We start from the raw sequence: 15683 nt of genomic DNA, 5'->3' as shown, positions 1-15683 counted from the left end.
ATGCACTTCATGGTCAGGCATTTTACGCATTAAAAACCCCAGCACTCCTCACTGGGGGCATTGTTACTCTTCCTTTAGAAACAGTTGTAATGATAAGAGTCACCCGGAAGACCCTGTTCAAGTTTCACCTCCCCCAGAACCACCTGCAGTGTAACTCCGCCCCCACGAAAACAAATCACTCCATCTTCCTGGTCCCTGCCACTCTTCTGATACGCCTCTGTGGTTGAACCCATCACATGTGTTTTATTTGGTTGTTTTGTTACCTCTCTCCCACTAGACCCTAAATGCCCCACAGCAGGAGTGGAGCGGTGGAAGGAGTTTGCTGGGGTCTTAGACTCAAATAGGTCTGATTTTCATGCCCTATTTCCTTCTAGCCTTATGATCCAGAGGAGGTGATCTAACCCTCTCTGAGCACATGGATCAATGTCAACGTCTGTGTGACCCTCTCCCTTCCTGAGCACAGAGCAGAAGTCCTGCTTCTCTCTGTATCCCTAACACCCCCCACACACACACACACACATAGTAGGTGCTCAGAACTTGTTGAGTAAAGGAAGTGCAAGGAAGCCGCTGGGTGGGGTAAATTATGAGGTCGCAGGGGAGGGAGTTTGAGACTGGAAGCAAACGCATTGCCATCGTGGAGAGCTCACAGCATTGAAGCCAAGAGCAGAGACAAGCCACTCAGAAAAATAAGACTCTCAAGCTTAAAACTTGCAGCGGTCTGGGGCTACTTAGTGAAGGGGCAGCAGAGGTAAACACGCTTGGGAGAGCCTCACATCCCCACCCAGGGATCACTCCATAAGAGCCGCCATCCCTGTGGTCCCTGCACTGGCGTAGTCCAGCAGACAAGCATTCATCGGTACCTGTGTGATTTAAACTGTATTTTAAGAAATAAAAATCTGGAAAGGAAAGGAAGATGCTACCTTGACTAAATAATATGTTTGCAGCATAGATGTTCTAGTATTTGTCAAACAGGAACTGTTGTGATTAGCACACTATCAATTCACTTAAAAGTGAAAAACAAAATAGGGGTGAGTTCCTCACACCTGAAAAGTTTAAAATAAAACAGAACGTCAACACACAAAGGGGAAGGTTGTAAAAGCCGGGAAACCACTCTGTGGGAAGTGCTCTCTCTCCAGTCACGTTGCTCTGCCAGACTGGAAACAATGCACGGTTTCTTCCTGTGCTCTGTAAACAGAGAGAAAAGGATGGGCATGTTCTAAGGGAACAAGCAAGGAGTGTCGTGGGGCCAAGAGACAAGGTGGGTGGGGGACTCTGTCACCTCTCTTCCCTTTAGTCCAGAGAGGCTTCCTGGAGGAGGCGAGATCCGGGGTGTTTGGCCCAGGCCCTCCCCACCTCTCCCTGCCTGGCCTGTCCCCAGCGTTCACACTCACATGGCCCATTTCATTGGAAGCCTCCGTTCTTGGGTCCGGCCAGGTGGACACATGGTGGCTGCCCTTTCCTCATGGTCCCAGGGCCACTCTCTACCAGCCAGTCGTACAGGGAGTCCTCAGAACAAAAGGACTTCCAGGTAACCAGGACTGGAGCAGCCAGAGTGCCACTGATAGGATCAGAAGCCTCAAGTGAATGTGGCCCAGAAGGAAGCCGGGGTCACAGAAACACCCACCATCCATGCTGCCTTTGGCAGAGGCTACTATTTTGCCAAGCACACAGCACTGTGGAGGCCAGCCATGCTTCCCTGCCCCTCCCCACCCCGCTCCCCGCTCACTGCTCCCAAGGCCAGAAAGCTAGGCAGCCCCACTGGCACCTGGACTGGATCCGGTGGCCACCTCGCAGGGTGTAGCCACTCTGCGGTGGTTGTCCGTGCTGAAGCCGAGAGGTCGGAGTGGGGGGTTGTGTCTGTGGCCTGGGACTCATCGGGGACACCGGGGGATTCGCCACCATCTCCAGCTCAGGTATGGGAGAATGGGTTCACGGGGCACTGCTCAAGGGCCTGGGTCTCCAGTGCGGGGGGAGCTGCTGAGATGGAAACAGCTTCGTCATGTAAGAGGGAGTACTTGTAAACCTTTGAGCCCTGGGCTAGGAGGCAGGCTGGAGGGTGAGGCCTGGTCTGGACAAGCCTTGTGCAGACTGACAAGGAGCCCCCCGTGGGGGACGGTCTCTGGCCTCACTCAGCTCTGCAGGCCCCCCTCCTCCTCCGGAGGGCTGCTAAAGCATAGAAGAGCATGAGCTCCAGAGCCACATGGCCCAGGTTCAAACCCTGACACCTGTGTGACTGCACGCTTACCTGTGCCTCTCTGTGCCTCAGTTTCCCACCCTGTAAATGGAGGTGGTGCCAACGGTCCCTATTCCGTAAGGCCGTTGCTAAGGTCAGATGAGACCATAGAGACCTTAGCATAGGTAAGTGCTCTGGAGCTCAGAGCATCGTCCCTGCCGCCTGCTGCTCCCCAGACCTGGGACCAGCCTTCAGAGCTGCAGGGTCAGTGCTGGAAGGAAAGTCAGGAGACCCATTAGGCTGCTTGCTCATCTCATAGGTGTAGCCACAAAGGAGATGACCTAGACCCAGGGTTTGAATCCTGTGTCTGCAGACTTTGTAGCTGGGAAGTCTTAGGTCCTTGACCCTCTGAGCCCCATTTTTTTCATATGTGAAATGGAGACAATTACAGGACCGACTTCATGGGATACTTACAAGCATGAAATTATGGTGCACATATAAAGGGCTTATTCTCTACCTCATACTTAAATTGGGAGCCATTATCACCACCATCACTGCCACCATTATCACTATTGTTGTTACTATAATAATAATAATAACAATAATAATAACTATTGTGTCTGTGGCCTGGGACTCATCAGGGGCACAATTATTATTATTGTTATTATTATTATTGTTATTATTATTATTATTGGAAAAGGAGGCTCAGAGAGGGAAGGGGACTTACCAGCAGTCATACAGAAACTCAGAGAGCAAGACAAGACCCAGCCCTGGCCTCCCAACCTCCAGCCCCTGATTTCTGCTCACCTCACCATCTCAGAGGTGGCCATCTGAGAGGGCCAACCCTCTTTAGTCACCTCTCAGCACATCTTACCAAGAGCTTAGTTTGCAAGAGGTCACTCAAATGCATCTGAGAACCTGCCTTCCCTGAGCTCATTGCTTCCAGACACAGATCTGGGGGTGCCCCGCAGCAAAAGCTGGCACCCCCCGAGAGGCTAGGTCAGCAGAGAGCCAGGCAGGAGGTTACCTTCTCCCCATGATTTCCACAGCATCCCTCCAAAAGCCCACCAGCTTCCCCACTGTCCCCAGAATCTTTGGCCAGGGGGATGCTTGAGGGGGACAGGATGCAGCTTTGGGGGGCAGATGTCTGAAAACTGCAGAACTTCTTAGACCCCAAGGTGCTCCATAAGAAAGGGAAGAATTGGGACTCCAACTTTCAGCAAAGTTTCCTTGGACCTTGGGGACAGGTTTGGGAATCATCCTCAGTCATCTCAGTTCCATTAGCAGATGGACCACCTCTGGTGGGACACTTGTCCCTGTCTCTTTCACCTTCTGCCCATCAGAGTTTGGGCCTTACCTGGCAGGGAGGAACAGAGACATAAGAGGAGGCATGGACACAGAGGAAGGAAAGGATGGGGTTTGCTTTAAGAGGAAAGATTAGTTATGTACCCATTTTAATAATGTAAATACTACCCAAGCAATAATAATAATTGTTCCTATTTCTTGAATACTTACTATGCACCAGGCACTGTGCTAAGAACTTTATGTACATTACCTCTCTAATCTTCACTACAGCCTTATCTGGTAGAAAATATCATTATACCCATTTTACAGATGAGTAAACTAGCAGAGGCTTATTTATATACCTTGTGGTGATTACAGATGCCAAGGAGATGATACAAAGAAACGAGCACTTCTGAGAAGAGTGTAATAGGGAGTGCTAGAGACTGGCAAGTTGGAGAGGGTCACTCAGGTTTTCTTTCTTTCTTTCTTTCTTTTTTTTTTTTTTTTTTTTTTGAGGCATGACATACATACATTGAAGTGGTAAAGTATGCTAATCTTAAATGTATCACTTGGTGATTTTTACATATATATTTATACATGTGTTACCATTCCCCAAATCAAAACATGGAATAATTCTAGTATGCCAAGACATGCCTTCCGAGGCATTCTAATTTAATTATTATTTATTTTTTTTAATTCTGCAAAACTATCACAGCTAAGAGGAACCTAAGGAGACATGATGACCAAATATAATGTGGGATCCTGGAGGGGGGAAAAAAGGGGTTATAGATAAAAACTAAGGAAATTTGAATCAATTATGTACTTTAGTTAATATTAACATATCAATATTTATTCATTAATTGTGAAAATGTACCATACTAGTATAAGCTCTTAATACTAGGACAACTACCTGGTAGTTGTAAATTTGTAAAATAAAAGTGTTCATTTTGGCCATTTTTTATTTGCAAATATAAAAGTGTTCTAAAACAAAAAGTTTACTTTAAAAAAAAATCACTCAGCAGATCCTCCAGCAAAATATGTTTGTAGGCTGGATCTGGCCTCTAAGCTGCCAGTTTGCAACATCCAGTACTATAATGTCCCCATTTTACAGGTGGGGAAACCGAGGCCCAGAAAGGGGAAGCTCCCTGTGCAGGGCCCCCGTAGCATGTCAGTGGCAGAGCCAGAACCCAAAGATCAGTCAGTGCTCCAGCTGCAGAATAGGGTCTGTGAATCTCTGAGTGCCTTGCTGAGGCCTTGCCCTACAAGAAGCTGCCAGGGGCCAGCCGGCTTCCCTCTGCTGCTTCCTCTTAAGCTCTCCAGGGCTGTCAGTTGGAAACCAGTTCTCCCACTGGCCTCAACTCCAGAGGGAGTGGTCATGGACAGTTCCTGTTCTGGGAGCAGGATGTCACCTGCCCACCCCAGTCAACCTCGATGCACCATATAGGTGTCCCCCATACCCAGCACAGGATCTGAGTTGAGTGTTGGATGGATAGGTGAGTGAAGAAATGGCGGGAAGAAGTAAGTGGCAAGGGTGGGTTCTTAGGGGTGTGTGGAGGGAGATAAAGGGGGCCGGGAGCACAGATTTTGCAGTCAGATTGGCTGGGTTGAACCCTGGTTCTGCTGTTTCCAGCCACATGAACTTGGACAAGTCAACCTCTCTGTGCCTCAATTTCTTCAACTTAAAATGGGGATAAGAGCAGTACCCGTGAGGGAGGGAAGTAATAAATATAGGAGAGGAGGGAAGAGAAATAGCGGAGGGGGGTGATGACTTAGTTTTCATATCGGGACAGGGAAACTTAGACGAAGCCATACACTAACCCAGAAAAGGTGGGTGAGTGGCATTATACAGCAGGTAGAGCACAGATTTGGGAACCAGTCTGCCAGGGTTCAAACTCCAAGTCTGTCACTTACTGGCCATGTAGTCTTAGGCAAGTGAGTTAACATCTTTGTGCCTCTGTCCTCATCTGTAAAATGGGTGTGGTAATTATCATACTTACTCCATGAGGTTTTATGAGAATGAAGTAATTCATTGGTGTGTGTATAGCACTTAGGACTATACCTGGCATGTTTAAAATAACCCCTGGCATATAAGGAGTGTTTATTAAATAGAAGAAAGGTCTTATGCCAAAATACCAGTCTCTTCCCTGGAAGGGCCCCAACTTTCAGGAGAGATTGAGGTTCAGGCATTGTTAACTCACCTGCTGAATCCAGGTGAGAACCTGCCTTAATGAAGTCACATGGGGAGAGGGCTGAAGTGGTGACCAGCTGCCCATCTCTGTGGCCTCACCTACCTCCAGCCAACCCCAGGATAGGCAGCACTTTTTTGAGCAATATTTTAAGAGAAGCCAGAAATCTGGATTCTTATGCACAGTTTCCCAATTTTTAAACATTGGCACTTAGTTCAAATGTATTTTAAGCTCTTAGCAAAACAAACAAATTTATTTTAAGCTGGCTGCTCTCCCAAGTGGCTGGTTTGCAGCCTCTACCCCAGTCCAGTCCTGCCAGTTTGCTTTCTTTTACTTTTCTCCTGCATTTTAGAGGAAAGGAAACTGAGGCCCAGAGAGAAATGCTTGAACCTGTTGTGTCTGACCACTTAGTGCAGTCAACAGGCAACATGCTGGTTTCCCTCTCCTGGCTGCAAGCCACAGGGTTCCCCAGGTAATCAATCAGACTTTGGACCAGGTGAGGGAAGAGAGCTAAAAGGGGAATTTTCTCCAGGCCAGGGTTCTTTTAGTAGCATATTTGAAATCTGATGTTTGTTAATTAAATACCATTTGCACCATGCATCAGGGGTGTAGCTGAGTGTGAAGCAAGAGCCACCCCCACTTCCAAAGCCATAGCAGAGACTTACAATGTATAAAGCTCCAGCTTCACTCTTGGCCCTGGCTTAGCAGGTAAGGGCCTGGGATTCCCGGGGGTTCCTGCATCTTACCATTTGCCACTCCGTGGTGACTAAGGGAGGAGCTCTGTTGTAAAGAAGTCACTACGTGATAGCTAGAGGGCTTGAGGAAAAAAAAGAGGGGAGTCATGTTCTGGAGAGAAGTTTTAGAGGAGTATTTTGGGGGAAGAGAGTTAATTTACAGGCGTGTCACACTCTGAACTTGAGTTATCTTTTCTTTCTTACTGAAAAAGTTCTCTTTGGCTCCCATGTATTTAACCAGACTGTACCGCCATTTCCTCATCTGTAAAATGGGGATAAATATTGTACTCACTTCCTGCAGCTGGTGATGAGGGTGAAATGAGACAGCATGTGCAGAGGATTAAACAATAAAAATCAGCCATTGTTATCATTGTCAGCAGCGGCCAGCCTGCCTGTGTGTACAGGAGTAGCCTGAGAACCTTTCACTCTTGGCCTTTCTTTACTCGGTCTGCATGATTGTGTGGAGAGTTCGCTTTGTGTGGAGAGTTAACGCATCTAGTAGCTGTGGAGGAGTTCTTGTGGGTCCGGTTCTGTGCTTGACTCTTCCACCTATTTTCTCTTCCTTAACCTTCAGAGTAACTCTGGGAAGCCAACACCATCATCATCTTTGCAGATGAAGAACCTGAGGCTCTGGGAGGGAACATGACTTATCCAAGGTCACCCCCAGGTAGGGACGCAACCTTGAGCGAGTCCCATTACCATCCTGAGCCTCCAGCTTCCTCATTTGTAAAAGGAGGTTCAGGACACCCATCTCAGTGCTGCTGTGGGGATCTATGAGGTAATACTTGGAAAGTGCACTGTCAGCTGTAAACCCCAGCCAAAGGGACAGCATCAATGTGAGTCTTGCAGAGGCCTGCTCCCATTTGGGGCTCAGTGCATTTTGGCAGTAGGAGCCATGAAGGAAAGTTATTTCGAGTGTCTTTTTTCTTGGGTGCTTTCCAAAATGTATCTCCTCCCTCCAGCTAACAAGTGCAAAGCCGGTTTCAGCAGAGGCTCTGCTCAAAGCAAGTCACTTCCAGTGGAATGACCTGGTAGAAAGGAAATGGGCATGATGGTCACAGGGGAGACAGGATCACAGAGAAAGCCTCAGGCTGTGGAGGCAGACAGATATGTGATCAAATCCTGGCTCTTCCACTTCCTAGCTGTGTGACTCTGAGCCAGCTAGTTAACCTCTCTGAGCCTCACATAGAGAATTGTTATGATGAAGGGAATAAGCAAAGCAGCTGAGAAGCAAAGCATGGGTATCCCACAAACAACCAATGAGACTAGTTCCCAAGTCCGAGGCTGGGGCTGCAGACATTGCTGGGGGTAGAGAATAGGATAGAAACCAGTCAAGGGTTCGGGGAGAAGGGGTCCAGGGTAGAAGGGTCAGCTGCTGAACTGGGGAAGGGAAGACTTTTCAAGTAAGGCTTAGCAGTACACGTACACTGGAAAGGAAGACTGGTCACATAGAGCTTAGCAGTACACGTACACGGGACCATGAGCCCCTAGAGGACAGGCATTATGTCCTTTTCATCTCGGTGGCCTGGCTCATAGCAGGTACACAGAATACATTTAAAAACCTGAATTTAACATCTACTTTCCTTTCTGCCCCCTGCCTACCCATTTAGTCCTCCTTTTCTTTTAATCTCCAACCCCACCAGCACACCTCTGTAAAGTGTGAAAGAACACAGACTCTGGTATCTGACAGACTTAGATTCAAGTCCAAACTCTGTGCATTCTGGCTGGGTGGCATTGGGCAGGTAACCTCCCAATGTTTGCTATAAATGGGCTAATACTGCCTCCCTAGCAGAGTTATTGTAGGAGTTAGAGATGATGCGTGTGAAAGCACGTAGCATGGTCCCTCACACATAGTAGGCATTCTGAAGATGGTGTCAGGAAGTGTGCTTGCTCCTTACCTGCGTGGCCCATGGCTACCTCCGACTTCTCTGCTCACACACAGACCAAATTCCCTAAGGCACTCACAATTTGTCTTTATATCCCAGACAACACAAGCACCCGGGCTATAAACATCTATGCAGTATTACCTCTTTTCCCACTGTCACTTTACATGATTTCCACACTGCTCCCATATTGACTGGCCATGGTAGGGCTAACGATGTCCCCAAAACACCTCAAAAAAGAGTATCCACGGGCAGCTCAGTGATCAAGAACAAACTGTCCTCAAGGATTAAAACACCCATCCATAATCACTAAACCATCCTCTGGCTGTGGGTTTATTAGTGTCTGTGAAAGTTCTCAAGTTGAAAGCTTATGAATAAAAGGCTTCCTGGTCCCAGGTCCCAGGTCTTATTCTTGAAGATGGCCTGTAAATTTGGCACCATTGCTGGACTGCTTATTTATGGGTGTTTCTCTGGAAACACAGAGGTGCGGCTGAATCCCCGAAAGGTGGGACTGGCTCTGCTTCCCTGTGAAAACATCTGGGGACAGGTGCAGAGCTTGGAAGGAAACCCACTAAGCTCGGGCCTGTAGGGGCTGGGGGTCCATAGAGAGGCAATCTGCCCATTTGGGATGTGTGTGCCCTTGAAGTCCAGCTGGCAAGGGGCTCGGGCCAGAGCTTGCCTATGTCTGGCTAATGACCCCTTACCTACGTGAGGTGCAGGCCCTGTTTCGGGAGCCTCCTCCTCAGAACCGAGAGTGGGGTTCGCCCTGCTACTAGCTGCGAAAATGCTGCTTTAATGCCTGACACTATTGGAGGAGCTCCACAGCACCTGCAAGGGCCCTGGAGAGCATATCTGAAGCAATTCAGCCTCAGTGCCCGGCTCCGAAGCCGTGGTGATATGTCGCCTGCAGAAGTCACGTAGTTTGGTCCAGTACAAGTCAAAATGTCAAGGCACAGTCTCTAAGCTCGCGCTTTTGCCCTTACCCAGCCCCCTTCTCCCACTCTGCATTTATTTAGGATGTCTCTCTACCCACCTGCCATGGGGAGCAGATGGTTCTCCCATCCTCCATTACCTGGCAGGACTGGGAGTCTGAGCTTCAAACTAGCCCCCACCCCACCCCACCCCCACCCCTTATTGCCTGCTCCCGTGCTGGCTCCCACACCCAGCCTCTCCCTCTGGGCCCCTGAGCTAATTACAGGCTTCCCTAAATCATTGGAAGGAAAAGCTAATTAAATCAGGGTCGGCCATCAATTTTCTGGCTAAGGACAGGCAGCCCGACACCTTTCTTCCACTCCAGGATCCTGAAACCACGACTTGAAGTTTTGAGTTTGAGAACAGGGTTTTATCTCTTAGGACTGATTTTAGGAAGAGCAGCAAGATGGGACATTTCCTCAACTGCTCCTTTGCACCATGCAGAGTAAACCCCCAAGAGTATTAGCTCTCCTGTCCCTCTTGGAATCCCTGTTGGCTACTATAAACACTCGTGGGACTCATTCAACCTAAAACCTGTAGGTGAATAAAATTTATTGTATGTTTTCTCCCTTTGAGAGGCAAGGGCCAAAGAAGTCAGAAGTGGGTGGGGCTGGAGGCGTGGCAACCGAGGGCTCCCTTTCCATGGCCCGCCCTCTCACTTGCCACCAGATACCAGCCTGCTCTTCCTTTTTTCCCCAGAAAAAAAGGACGCAGAGTCCCCCAGTATAAAGAGAGGTGCTGTGACAGAAGTCCCAGCTGTGATTCTCAGCCCCTTCCTGCTTTGTTCCCTCATGAGCCCTGTCCTCACCAACTTCCTCGGAGGGGGAAATGCCTGAGGCCATTATGTGGCTGCCCTAGCCACTTACTTTATTGCAGACAGTTGATGTGCTCAACTAAGTAAGGAGATCCCAAAGGCAGGGAACAAATGGGGGCAAGTCCACTGTATGGATGAGGACCCACTCTCTGAGCCAAGTCTGAAGTCCACTCTGAATCCCAGCTAGCCGTGTAGCCTCAGACAGGTTACCTAACTTTTCTGTGCCTCAGTTTCTTCCCCTGCGACACGGGCATGATAATAATAGTCTGTCCCTCATAGGGTTGTTATGAGAATTAAATGGGTTGGTATGTGTCCAGAGCTTAGAATATGGCCCAGTCTATAATGGGCAGTCCACAAGCATTCGTCATTCCTGGTATTTCAGAACCAGGATCTCACTGACTCCTCACCACAGCCAGCCCAACCTGGTGGTCTGATGCCTCTCATCTTATGGATGAGGTATGCGGAGGAGAAGCTACTTGGCCGCTGTCACTCAGAATGAAACCCTTACTCCACTCCTCTCTCAAAGAAGAGAGTCTGACAATGTCTGTCAGGACAAGCAAGACTCAGGGCAGGGCGGGGGTGGCTAAGAAGGCCCAGGCCTCCCTCAGAGGCTCAAGCGGAGTCGGGAGGTGGCTATAAATATGAGAGGCGAGGGGCTTTCTAACTAGGCCAGGAATGTGTGTTAGTCATTGAGGTCAGAGCAGGCCGCAGAAGCTCTTGGCTGGGAAAGGAGTATATCCAGGACTGAGCTCTCCTGGGCTCAGGGGAAGCCAGAGAGCTGAGGCCGAGAAGGAGGCGATGAGCAGTGCTCAGCTAGGGGCATGCTGGCACCCCAAGATGTGGCCATAGGGGTGGGGGCCCACCCCCAGGAATGTCCTCCTGCCCCTTCTAATTGCTGAGAAGTCCTACCGCAACCCAGATCAGATCAGCCACCTACAACCACCCGCAGGCTGAGGCCAAGCTGTGTTTCCCAAAGGGCACACTGAGGCCACCATTCTGGGGAGTGAACAAGTGCGTCCTTTCTATTTTAATAGCCGTGCACTTATTTTAACATGCTAGGAGAAAAATACAACTGGCAAAGCAAATCCATGATCTCGTGGCTGTATATGCTTAAGATAATACCAAGTAGGTGTATACTTTTTTTTAAGAGAGAGTTGATTTTTTTTTTTAAATATATACTCATGGAATTGGCAACCACCATTACTAACTTCTGGGGGATTCTGGCCCACGGGCAAAATGCTAATTTCCTTGCTGTGGGGTTCTAGTTGCCTTCTGTGTCTCCCACCCCACTCCCCAGCCCCACCTTTCCAGCATCCCTGCCCTTGCGCCTGACCCCTGCCCCACTCTTGCTGTGCCCACCGCCTGGAATGCTTTTCCCCTTCACCTTTCCACTGGCAAGGACCAAGTAAAGTGAGCTCCTCACTGGTGCCTCCATGGGGCCATACGGAGGCATCCTCCTCCAGGCTGCCCCAGGCCCTCGTCCCTCCACTGCCACTCCCCACACTGCATGAGAGTCATCATAGCTGGGACCATGGCTCCCTCGGTAATGGGGAAAGTGAGCTCTGGGTGCGTCAGTCTTCCTGCCTGCTGTTCCCAGCTCAGTACCTGGTGCCAAGCACATGCCCAGACGGCAGACACCCGGTCACTTTCTGGAGCCATCACTGCCTGGTGTCAGCTGGCACTCATGCAACCTCACCTTTGGGGCTCTGTCCCCTCCCTCCTCTGTCAGATGGGGATGCCAAGTTTCCTTGCCCCGGGTGGGTATGTAGAGTCAGTGAGTTTACTCTACCTAAAGGCATGTGCCTGGCACATCATCGGCACCCCACAAATACTGGCTCTGATCACAGGAATCCTCAATGCTATTATCATTAACAGGGGCCGGTAGATATTCAGTGAGTCCACGGTGGTGCAGAGTGGAGGGCAGGGAGATCAGACTAGAGGGCCTCTGCATTTAGGATCAGGAGAACGTTCTCAGCACCTACCTTCTCCACCCCTCTCATTTTGAATACAGGGAAACTGAAGCCCATGTCACACCCCTGGAACCAGGGCCTGGGACTCCCGCCCTTTAACCTACATTTGTTCCCCCATGTCCTCCCCAGGCTGGTGGAAGAGGTGACAGTCCAGGACTCACCCTCCCAGAGAGACAGGCAGACCTCCCTGAGCTTCCCCCATGTCCTTGGCATGGGCCAGCGAGACCTGGTGAAGAATTCCAGGGGCTGTGGCCGGCAGGAGAGTTCTCACTTCCCCAAGTCAGTGAATCAAAAGCTTCATTCTTTGTAGATTCTTCCAATAGGTAGGAGCAGACATGACCTTTGTCATTTGTTATTTTTAGCCGCGCAGGCAAGGAATGATAAAAACCTGTATGAGAGCTGACTATAAATAACACGGCTGTGGCATTCAACACACGCACATGCACATGCACACACACATATCTAAAACCTGGAGATCTAAACAAGCATTGCCCTTCAAAGTAGAATAACAGCATTAGCATGGCACTTCACAGTCAGTGAGCCCATTTCACAAAAGCTATTGCGTGGGATCACCACGCAGTTCCCTGGGGGAGACATTTTTATTGTCCCCATTCTTCAGATGAGAAAATAAGGAATGAGACTGGCCAGTGAAGCCAGTGGCTCAGCGCCTGACTGATGGTGGGGCCCTGACATCTATCACTGTCCCTGTTGTAGAGTCTCTGGGAGGAAAGCGAGGGAAGCAGCTTGCCCAAGGCTTCGGGGAAAAAGGAGCAGGACCACCTCGGGTCACCTGTCCCCAGATTCAGCAGTCTGCTGGCTGCTAGCAGCCTTATGGGACTGGAGGAAGAAGAGGGGTAGATGTGGACAGATCACAGAAATAGGCACTGGGCATTGTGGACCCCTCGGGATGGGAGTTTGAGTGAGGAAGTGGTGGCTGGGGTGATGGAGGTTAAGAGGAGGTAGGTTGGGGGGCGTCTGGGTGGCCCAGTCAGTCGAGTGTCCGTCCAACTTTAGCTCAGGTCATGATCTCATGGTTTGTGAGTTCAAGCGCCACATCAGGCTCTGCACTGACAGTGCAGAGCCTGCTTGGGATTCTCTCTCTGTCTCTGTCTCTCTGTCTCTCTCTCAAATAAACTTTAAAACAAAAGAGAGGAGGTGGGTTAGGAAGGGCTCAGCCCTGAGAGCGGCCAAGGGGAGAGGAAGAGAGAAGGTAATTGGCCAGGCTCACCTCGTCTGACACTGAAATCCCTTTGGGCTGGGTGGCCATCCTTGGCAAGCCCATGGCAGGGGGGAGGAGAGAAGTCCCAAGAGCAGGTTACCTGTGCTGGGATGGGCAAGGGCAGCTGGAGGGGCAGGTCAAAGGACACCAGAGCAGAAAGGGGTCCCCAGAACTGCAAGGCAATGGACTCCAGGCAGCGGTGTTGAGCTTCTGCCCAGGGCTCAGTGGTGTGCTGGTGAACATTTAATGACCAGCTCTCAGGGAGGTGGGCACCCTGCTTTGTGGTGTTTGCCAGTTTCCATGGTGTAAATGCTCCCACCCTGGCAGATTACAGCTGCCCCCGTGACATCACTTACACATGCTATCAGCTCTCAGGAGCCAGCGCAACTCCAGAACACTGTCGGTCAAGACTGCCACACACCAAGCCACCTAGCCTAGGACGCCTATGTCCTGCTTACTTAAGGGAACAGAGGAGGGGCATGTGAGTCATTTTAAGCTGCTATTAGTTGTGCATGTAATACATGACAGGCCAAGTATTTTACATGTAGTATTTCAATACCCAGTACAGTCCTCTGAGGTAGACGTTATCTCTAGCTTGCTGATGAAGAAGTAGAGGCTCAGAGAGGTGAAGTGACTTGCCCAAGGTAACACAGCCAGTGAGTAGCAGCGCCCGAATATGGATCCAGGTGTGTGTGACTTCCGCGCCCACACCCCAGCCCTGTACCACCCAGCCTCCAGCCAGAGAGGTTCTGGAACCTAAGTTGGGGCTGGATTTTCAGACAGAGGTTCATAGGTGGGTTCCTCTGTGGGGCCGGAGCTGAGAGGCCTGACCAGGTCCCAGAGGAAATGGTCACCCACCCTTGGGAGAAGTCCCAAAAGGTTTGGGACAACGCCCACAGGGGAACGGCACAGAGCCGGAGCACCACCTTCCCCTCACACCCCTGGCACCCCACAGGGATCTCCAAACCCTTGCTCCTTCCTTCTCTCCTTTGCAACTGAGTGTCCTCCTACAAAGCCCTGCTCCAAGAAGCAGTCCCCATACCACCAGGCATGTAGTAGGTGTTAAATTAATGCTGAAGGAATGAACCAATGATATCTTCATATTCTCTCTCATTTTATTGGAAGACTGGATCAATTATATTATTATTCCCACTTCACAGATATAGAAACTGAGGTTTTTTAAAAAAAATTTTGTATTTATTTTTGGGGGGGGGGGCAGGGAGAGAGAGAATGAGCAGGGGAAGGGCAGAGGGAGAGGGAGACACGGAATCCGAAGCAGGCTCCAGGCTCTGAGCTATCAGCACAGAGCCCAGTGTGGGGCTCGACCTCACAAACTATGAGATCATGACCTGAGCCAAAGTTGGATGCTCAACCAACCAAGCCACCCAGGCACCCCTAGACACAGAGGTTCTAACTGACCAAGTGACAAGCTCAAGGCCATGCAGTAGTAAGTGGCAGAGCTGGGGTTCCATCCCATATCTCTGTGACCCCTAAGCACTCTGCTGTACTATGCAGTGTACCCCAGAAAGAAATAGCACCTTGTATCTGACAATTCCTTACAGTTTGTCAAGACCCTTCCATTTCCTTCTTGTACCTCATTGTTGCAAATTGGCCTGTGGGTGTGAGGGCAAGGAGGCTGGGGTACAGGAAGGAGGGCCCAAGAGAGCAGGACACCTCTCTGGCCCATGGCAATTAGCCTCACCTCCAGGGGCAACATGTCCATGGCCTTGCAGTGAGAGAGCTGGCCAGCCTTAAGGACAGTCCTGTCCACAGAGGGCCTGTGGAGTGGGCCACCCAGGCCTAGAAATCCCCACTGACACAGGGTCTCCTTGGAAGGTGACCATGGCCCCTGTGCAGGTGTTCTTTGGAGCCATATTTTATAAAGATAGATTCTGAGCAAGGTGGTCCCACAAGGTGATGGGGGGGCATTTCTTATAGGGTTAAAGGGCTTCTTTGGAGCCACCACTCGCCTCCCAGCCCTGGCTTTGCTGCATTGTGCCCAAGACAGGTGGCTGCCCCTGTCTGGGACTCAGGATTCCTTTCTATAAAATGGAAGGATAGGGATGATGGGGGCGGCGGGGGGGGGGGCATGGTAGCACCTCCCGGCGCCAGTGGACCATGAGTCTACATACACCAGCTTTGTAGGCAGATCCCAAAGGGGATTTCCTCTGGGGAGAAAGTGGGACACCCCCACAGGATACCTTTGAAGGCTGCCGAGGCTGCATCAGCGTTGCCTGTGTTCCAAGGGCAGACAAGCTCATCTGCCTATTCTCCCTCCTCAGGCCCAGCACCACATCCCACTTCTACCCTGCTCCCTTCGGCCGCTTGCTGGACACCCTGGCCGGGCCCAAGCATTCCCCATACTTACAGCAGGGTAGGGAAGAAGGTCTGTGTTCAGGTCCCAACACCCTTGCCGGCTGGACCGCTTCATTCTAGTTACATGGCCCC

At 50.4% G+C, this 15683-nt stretch overlaps 1 protein-coding gene and 1 long non-coding RNA gene across 16 annotated transcripts in view; one reads left to right on the top strand and one right to left on the bottom strand.

Annotated features, from left to right (window-relative positions):
• ATP2B2 (ATPase plasma membrane Ca2+ transporting 2) overlaps positions 1-15683 on the top strand; it is a 387749-nt gene that overhangs the window by 188523 nt on the left and 183543 nt on the right. Inside the window, exon 4 of one of the 13 annotated variants that reach the window (XM_023250009.2) lies at positions 6952-7044. The exons of the other annotated variants lie outside the window; for them this stretch is intronic. The gene's annotated coding sequence lies outside the window, so the exon portion shown is untranslated. The remainder of the gene's footprint in view (positions 1-6951; positions 7045-15683) is intronic. 13 annotated transcript variants of the gene reach the window in all.
• On the bottom strand, positions 858-12387 carry LOC109497271. 3 transcript variants are annotated; one of them, XR_006593961.1, is made up of 4 exons: positions 12178-12387; positions 1766-1974; positions 1392-1558; positions 858-1185 (listed from the first exon to the last, which is right to left on the bottom strand). It is a non-coding gene; the product is annotated as an uncharacterized LOC109497271 (long non-coding RNA). The 3 variants fall into 3 exon arrangements; XR_002153369.2 differs by lacking the exon at positions 1392-1558 and having other exon boundaries at positions 1766-1977; XR_002153367.2 differs by lacking the exon at positions 1392-1558 and having other exon boundaries at positions 12178-12386.

This window comes from Felis catus, chromosome A2 (assembly GCF_018350175.1).
Source record: "Felis catus isolate Fca126 chromosome A2, F.catus_Fca126_mat1.0, whole genome shotgun sequence".
NCBI classification, from domain to species: domain Eukaryota; kingdom Metazoa; phylum Chordata; class Mammalia; order Carnivora; family Felidae; genus Felis; species Felis catus.
The sequence above is the reverse complement of the archived record's forward strand: the minus strand, read 5'-3'. Positions and strand labels throughout refer to the sequence as shown.